We start from the raw sequence: 8,034 nt of genomic DNA, 5'->3' as shown, positions 1-8,034 counted from the left end.
TGCTCAGTCAGAGCAGGCTGCATGTCTCTCCAGTACATTAACAGAGCTCCCAGGGCCACAGAGAAGAGCTGAGCTTGCAGCCTCTACCATGTTTTCTCATTCTCTTGCCCAGCAGCAAGGAAGTGAGCTCAGGACTCAGTTTCAGGTCTCCCATAAGACTCCTGCTGGCTTGTCCAACATCTCTTGGCTCTTTAAAAGAAACTGAAATAAACTCTGTTTCCTAATGGTTTGTATTGGATTCATGCTGAGAAATCCCAGTTCTGTGTCTGCCACTTGGATTGGTTGCACTCTCCAAGAAACATAAAAAACATCCTTCTTTTCTCTGGTCTAGATCCACATTCTTCATTAGCTTCAGCCCTCTTTTTTAATGACCTCCATTAGCCCATGCATGAAATGGCTACAAACGTTTTTCTGTCTTCTTCAAGGATTATCTTCAGCTTGGATTTCTCCTTTCATGCTTCCCATTAGGGCCCCATACCACTTGTTTGTGCTAGAAGAGAATCTAGCACTGAAGCATAAGAAGCCAAATGAAAACTAGAATTGTATTTTGTTTAGAATTAAAATCTGGAGGAAGTACGGGTCAGAGCTTTAAAGTGTGGTAGTACGCTAAAAAACAATTATCTTTAAAGGTTATAGAGTGTTCATTCACTCTTGGAACTCTACAACTCTACATTCTTTCCTAGGAGATATGGGATACAAGTTTATGTTGTGTACAATTGAAAAGGTTCCTGTCCTTCTACTCATTCATTCTAGGAGAGAAATAGAAGAGATTATTCCATTGTTTATTTGGAGCTTCTATTCAGCAATTTGAACAGGGAGGTGCAAATGATTGTTCCAAGTGACTTCTACATTTACCCCACTGATATGTTAAAAAGAAACTTTTTAGAGCTAATCACTGAAAATCCAGTGTGTGGATTGAAAATCTTTTAGCCTCATGCAGGAGGGACCCTATACCCTCCACAACTGAATAACAATTCATTTTTTTCATGATGAAGCTACAAAATCTGTCCCTGATATTGATGCAAAATAGAGAAGGAAAGGTTGGTGAAAACGCTGTGTATGAGTAACAGCACCTCTGTAGCAGGACCTTTTGGTTCCTGGAGTACCTCTTCATCCTCCCGGTATCCCTGCCTCTTATAGGATGTGAGGATTACACAGTAACATTACAAAAAATGATAGAGACAAGTAAAGTCCAAGCTCTAAGAACATTTGTTTGAAGAAGACAGTGGATCATATCCTGATGATCCTATGTATTAAAACTCTCAGACACTGGGATTGTTTGGGATATTGATTTAGATAAAGAAGGCATCCTTTTGTGTGTGCATGTGGTCATGAATCACCAAACGACAAACTTACCGTCACTCCCCACAAAACAGGGAATAATAGTAGCCATATTTATGAATTGTCCTTATTGACTCTTTGTGAAACTACCAAATGATCACCTTAACCCCAGATAACTGGTTTAGGTTTGGTTTGCATCAATTTTTTTAAATCAGAAGGATAGTAAGTGGAATGATCTTGTTTGATTACATTTGTCTGGGTGGTTAGGATTCATCACATCTACATTTAGTCACCTAAAAGTTAAGTGTCTAGTCTAAGTTCATCCTCAACACTTTCTCTACAGTGAGTGGAGGAAAAGAAGAACCCTAAGACCCCTGGAGCACAAGTCTGATGAGGAGCAGTTGAGGGAACTGGGGCAGTTTGTCCTGGAGAAAAGGAGGCTGAGGGGAGACCTTATCACTGTCTACAACTGCCTGAAAGGATGTTGTAGCATGGAAGGTGTTGGTCTCTTCTCCCACGTAGCAAGTGAAAGGACAAGAGGAAATGGCCTCAAGTTGCACCACAGAGGTTTAGATTGGGTATTAGGAAAAAATTCTTCATAGAAAGGGTTGTCAGACATTGGAACAGGCTGCCCAGGGCAGTGAGGAGTCACCATCCCTGGAGGTGTTTAAAAGGTGTTTAGATGAGGTTCTTAGGGACATGGTTTATTGCTAGAGTTAGGTTACGGTTGGACTCAATGATCCTGAGGGTCTTTTCCAACTGACATGATTCTACGATTCTAAGATAGTTGTGTAAGGTAGGTAGGATGAACCACATTCTGGAGTTAGCCATATACTTGCGTTAATTGTGGAAGGACTCTAGATGCCTGGCTACAGTCAGGTACAACTCTGTAATGGCTGAATCAATCTCTGCATCAATCTCTGCATGAGAGCTCAAATTCATGACCGCTGCTCAGTGGGAGGAGGCTCACCTCATGTTTTGCAATTTTATTTTATGACAATTAGCCATTTTGACCCTACTCCTCCTACCCAGAAGAGAAACAAACAGACAAAACCCTCAAAAGTTCCTGCATAGCAGTACGAATAAAGAGGTATTCAGAATGTAAAGGGCTCTGCACAAATACTCCTTGCAGTATTCACTTGGCTCCGCTGATGTCTATGTATATATAAACTGACTTCATGAACCAGTAAACTTTTCCATATTATGTTGTTCACATCCCTCAAGCCTGAAAGGTTGGGCTATCTCTGAGGAGTAAAACCAGCTAAATTTCCATGCCTGTTTCTTGGTTTTTGACACAGAGAGGATTGCCAGCAAATGTGTGGTGGTTGTGGTTTTTGTGATGTGGACGCTTGGACTGACACACGTATTTCACTTTGATGCTGTATGCTCCTTAGATAGCAATAACTTTCCATTGGTGTTACACTGTTCTACACACAAATCTGTGACCTGGACCAGGAAGTCTTCACAGTCTTCACTGACTGCCGGAGTGTTGCCATCTTCCTGTCTGTGATCACTTGTCATTAAAAGGGTTGATCTGGGCGCAGAATGGATCTTAAGAAAAAGAAACTAAAAAACTGCATGTGTTTATTTGCAAGATTGTGTGTTTTCACTTAATTGCACTACTACTGCTTTGGCATCAAATCAAATTACTAATCTTTGACTAGCCAGCCATCTGTATTTTTGTCACAAATGGATGGAAGATGCAAACCACATAAAAATGAGACTCTGACAGCTTTAATCTCCATCTCCAGATTAACCAGAAGAAATGTGCTTTGTCACTTACAAAATACACTGTAGTTCAGTTTGGGTTGGTGGAGAAACTATTGTTTTCCAAAAGAGTAAAGGAAGAGGACCAAGGCCCAAAAAGCATGACATTGTTATTAATTGGATACTTTCTTAGAATGGTTTGTTTTTCTGAACCTTGATGGTCCCAGATCTGTTTTGCATTTCACCTCATTCCTTGCCCTCTCTATGCATGGAAAAACCTCAAAAGTTTTAAATTAGTTGGTTCAGACAGTTGGGTGGAGAAGAATGAGCTGTTCTGAATTGCTCTCTGAGCTTTGCTCTTCTTGGAGCAGCTGCTAACAAACAGAAAACCGGTCTCCTTTGTAACTTCATTTTACTGTATGTCAAACCTCAACTGCAAATATTTTTTTTTAAATAATCAAGTGCAATCTGATATGCCTGAACAGCAGCACTTTATTGCCATTTTATCAGCCAGAGTTCCTTTGAAGAGATGCTGGTGACCAAGAAAATTTGCCAGATCAAAATGGTTATAATTGTGCACTTATTCAATCAAGTACTGAAACAATGCATGTAATTGTATTGCTAGTGATATATTATTAACAAAACATTTTGTTGCTATGCAGTTCTTCCTTATTGATGGTTCTTTTCTATCTCAGATTAGCAATAAGCCGTACAAGTAAATCTTACTTGCATGGATCAAGAAATTTAAAAGCATGAATTGCCTATTTGCTTTATTAGACATAGTAAATCTACTCGACAGAGACATCTTCCTTGCTTTTATGCGTTTCTTGTTGACAGCCTTTTCCAGTGTAGGTCTCTCAGAGCCACCATATCATATTACAGGTAGGTCATCATGAGCTTTTGCAGAAGGTTCCAGGCAGCAGTGGACATTCTGGTTTTGCTTCCCCCTGTGATTTGACTGTTATATTGCAGAGTTTCTATTGTAAGCATGACAACGATAAAAGTGTGCGGTTTTTTCTCTAAAATTTGGAACTGTTGGAATATCTGAAAGAAAAGTCTGACCAGCCTGAGAGCAGTCAGAAACCCCCAAAGCACAGGTCATGCAGCTTCCCCTCCAGCACAGCTATCTAGGCTTCTTCTCTGCAGTTTCAAGTCACATTCCCCAGCACTTCAGAAAAGGGAGAAGGAGCCCATCACAATATAAATGAAATATGTATTTTTCATTAATCCTGTCACTGGAAAGTGCCAACAATAACTGAGGGATTTACAAAGAAGAAAATCAGGTCCTTGTCCAGAGCGGTCAGCAGTCTGGAGTAGGTGTTTGTATATGCTGGAGATTACAGGCAAGCGAGTTACGTGAACATTGAATCACCAAAAGAGGGAGAATTAAATGGCACAGTTCATTAATTCTGCAGTCTTTAACTTTACTGTTAGTTTTGTCTCACTGGTTGTTAACAAGTCTGTCTGGAGAACATGCAGGCTGGCATGGAGAAGCCCTCTGCTAAGGCTACGTTTTGAGAAAGGTTCAAGCATGGAGAACGTGGCTTTATAGAAGGATGTCTAAAGACAAAAAATAAAGAGAAGGATTAAATAATAGATTTCAGACAGAAATCTGGAAAAAAAATCTGATTTAAGGGAGTTAAAAAAATCTAACTTAAGGGAAGTTAAAAAATCTGAACTTACGGAAACGCCAATGTAGACCATCCTGGGAAGTGTGAAATCACTGTTGTGGAAGGAAATAACAGGTTGGAAAACATCTGGTAGTGACGAGACAAGTCTATCTGATACTGCTTTGAGGAATGATTCTTTTTATGATTCTTTGCTAAATACTTCACAATGACAAAGTGGTCTGGATGTGGGACTGGTTTTAGCCTGGATCCATCTCAGTCCTGGCTTTGTAATGGAAGAAGTCAATGAAAGTTTTTGTTGTATTTAATGTAAAAATATTTCTTGCCCTAGAGCTGTCCAGGTTTAATTTTAAGAGTTCATATATAAATAAGATCATTTTGGAGATTCACAAATGCAGGCAATTCAAGAGGCTGCCCACCCTTAAGCAAAAATTTGTACTGTGTCCAAACCGCTGCTCATATCCACCTCTGAATCTGCTCTGACCTCCCTTCATACTGCTTTGGGAGAGGCATAGCAGAAAGCAGGCAGAATATTTTTCTGACCCTTTTTTGGTATTGCTTTGTTTTTCCACTACCTAGAGAATGGCATTCACATTGTGAGTGTCTAGAACTCTGTTCAGTGTTGGGAAAATGGGAAGAATTGGTTCAGTGTTCAGATTCATTCTGAAAGTTCATTCTGTGTGTTCAATTGCACTTGTTCATGACTATCCAAAATCTGCGTGTGATTTCAACCCACTGCTTCTCAGTGGTGCTCATTGCTGAATTTTGAAGCCTGTACAAAGACAACAGAGTAGGCTGTCAATTCTTATTATGATTCATGCCATTCTAACTGATTAATTTAGTGAAACATGGCATAATCACACCAGGCTAGACATATGTCAGCAAAACAACATTTGTGAAAAACACAGGACAGCCCCAGCGTTAGCCTGTTTTGGTGACTTTGTTTTTGAAGGGGCCTGAGGGAGCTTTCCTACCTTGACTACTTTCCTGGTCCTCTTTCCCCAAAATAGGAAGAAAATTAGATTCTCTCCGTAGTGATGACTTTAATGAAAAATAGTGGTTTCTTGCATACAGCAAATTTGCTTTTAGCTGTTTTTACCTCCTTCTCAAGGCAGGTACAGGGTACTCCTTTTCTCAAAGCAAACATTGAACAAGGATAAAAGCAAAGAGATCTCAGCAGCCTGATAGACTCCTTTTCCACATTCACCTTTCCTTCTTGTGCACAGCTCACCCAGGGAAGATGTCAAAAGTGACAGCTACTGGAATTTCGTAATTAAATATTTGTAAGAAAGTACCATTTCTTTCATTTCCAAGCTAGAAAATGACCACTTTGTTCCAAAATTCAGGATTCAAAAGATAATGGTGGCTTCTTTTTTTTTTTTTTTTTTACAGTGCAAGGGAAAATATTTATTTTTGGACACATGTTTTTATTATGAGCTGTGTCCTGTTGGCCTCTGTCTATGGTAGACATCCAGCACAACTAAACACAAGGGCTGAGCATTTGTTTCTGAGAGAAAAGATGAGTAAAGTGCAGACTTTACTCATGAGAAGAATTTCAAGTCATCAAGAGTTACTCTGAATCTTTCTCCTATCCCCTTAGATGTATTTTTCTATTTTTTAAAGAGGAAAAAATAGTTGGTATGTTAACAGTAATGGTAAGCATTTACAAAAAAAGAGACAAGGGAGAAACCTATGAATATATGAGGGAGAAAAAAAAAAAAGGTCTGTGTGAGGTTATTTGAAGTAACATAAAAGGGAGAGTACCTAACTAGTTCTTAATGAAATAACACAATGAAGCTTCAGACGTTTTTTATCTTCAGTAGAATAAAAGAGAAAAATGGGTAGATTTTTTTGTTCCATATCTTCATTGGTTGAATCACACTTAAAATAAAGAACTATCCTGGACATACAAAAAAAAATCATTAGAAGTCTTAAAAGTATCCATTAGCTATAAAATAAAATGACAATTTAGCTTATGAAATCCTTTCAGAATCTCAGCTAAAGCTTCTTGCCATGATATTTTGAAAGGCATGAACCTCAAAGCTGAGACCTCATTACCCTTCTGTTCTTTAGTCTTCCCAAAGACTAAAATTCCTATTCAGTATTATGACAACAAAAGTCTTTCCGTACTTCTCATGACCAGCTTCTCACACGGCCTCGGCTGAAACAAATCTATCTATTACATCTTGCTGTTGTCTCTTTATAAAATGTGTGCAGTCATGCATAGGGGTGCAGAGGAATGGGAGAGAAAATGGAAAAAGGAAATGCTATCATAAAAAAAAAAAACAACAAGAAGAAGAATACTCAAATACTCGTTGACCTCAGGCTAGGCTATCAACTACAACTTTCAAGATAAAACTATCCCGTGGTCTAACGATGCAGTGCATTAAGGGTGCCCAGGATGCTTCAACAACTGTGAAAGAAAAGTTCTCTGACTTCTAGAAGCAGCAAGAACTTCAGCAGAAGAGAGAGAAAGACTCTGGTCCAGGCCCTTTATTTCCTACCCAGGAGATGCAACAGCACTCACAAGTGAGGATATACGGGGCTTTGCCGCTTCCGAAGGGCATCCAGCTGGCAGAGGAAGGGCTGTGCGCTGTGAGGGGCCAGGACCCTGACAAAGGGCTCTCTTTTCTTAACACAGGCCAGGTGGACCAACATTTATGTAACATATTTAGCCTGCATTCAAACTATCCAACTTTTGACACATAACTGAAACAACCGAATTACAAGCTTAATTATTCTTGTTTAATCTTGGTTCTCACCTCTGGAGGCAATTCTGTTCATCTAACATCTAAATTGCCTTCTAGAAATTTCTAAGTCTTTCTGGGACAAGGAGTTTTGTCTCTTCCCCTAGCTTAATTCTAAGGTTAGGTCTGGAAAGTCCAGTCAGAAGCCACAGAGATTCAATTTTCTCCATGGAAAATAATGCAGAAATTACAGATCATTTGCTGTTGTACTATATACCAAGAGCTATAGACACAGTTTGTTCTTCTTTTTCTCTCCTTTTGTTTCTCTCCTTTCAAATTTCTTTTTAAAATGTGACCTTTTTTCACTCATAGTGCTTGCTTTGTTAAGTAAAAAGTTTAAAACATTTGACAGTAATTTGTCCTGTGTATACCATAAAGGGCAGACAAACTGTGCTGTGCAGCAGTTAACATACTCATGGCACTTAGGATATGAAACACCACAATGAATCCTGAACAATTCCTGCTTATCTTTCTGGTATGTAAACTAAAGCCATGCTTTATTTCTTTTGGAGTTTTGTTTTAGCAGGTGTATGTTCCTTATTTGAGCAAAGAACATTTTTCCAATCATTTTTATGATTGCTTCTTTGAAGGTAACTTCCTGGAGATAGACCCAATTGCAAAAACCACTCATGGGGTCCTTGTCAATCACTAAAAATTGAAGTTACTGATAG

Source organism: Columba livia, chromosome 2 (assembly GCF_036013475.1).
Source record: "Columba livia isolate bColLiv1 breed racing homer chromosome 2, bColLiv1.pat.W.v2, whole genome shotgun sequence".
NCBI classification, from domain to species: Eukaryota; Metazoa; Chordata; class Aves; order Columbiformes; family Columbidae; genus Columba; species Columba livia.
The sequence above is the reverse complement of the archived record's forward strand: the minus strand, read 5'-3'. Positions refer to the sequence as shown.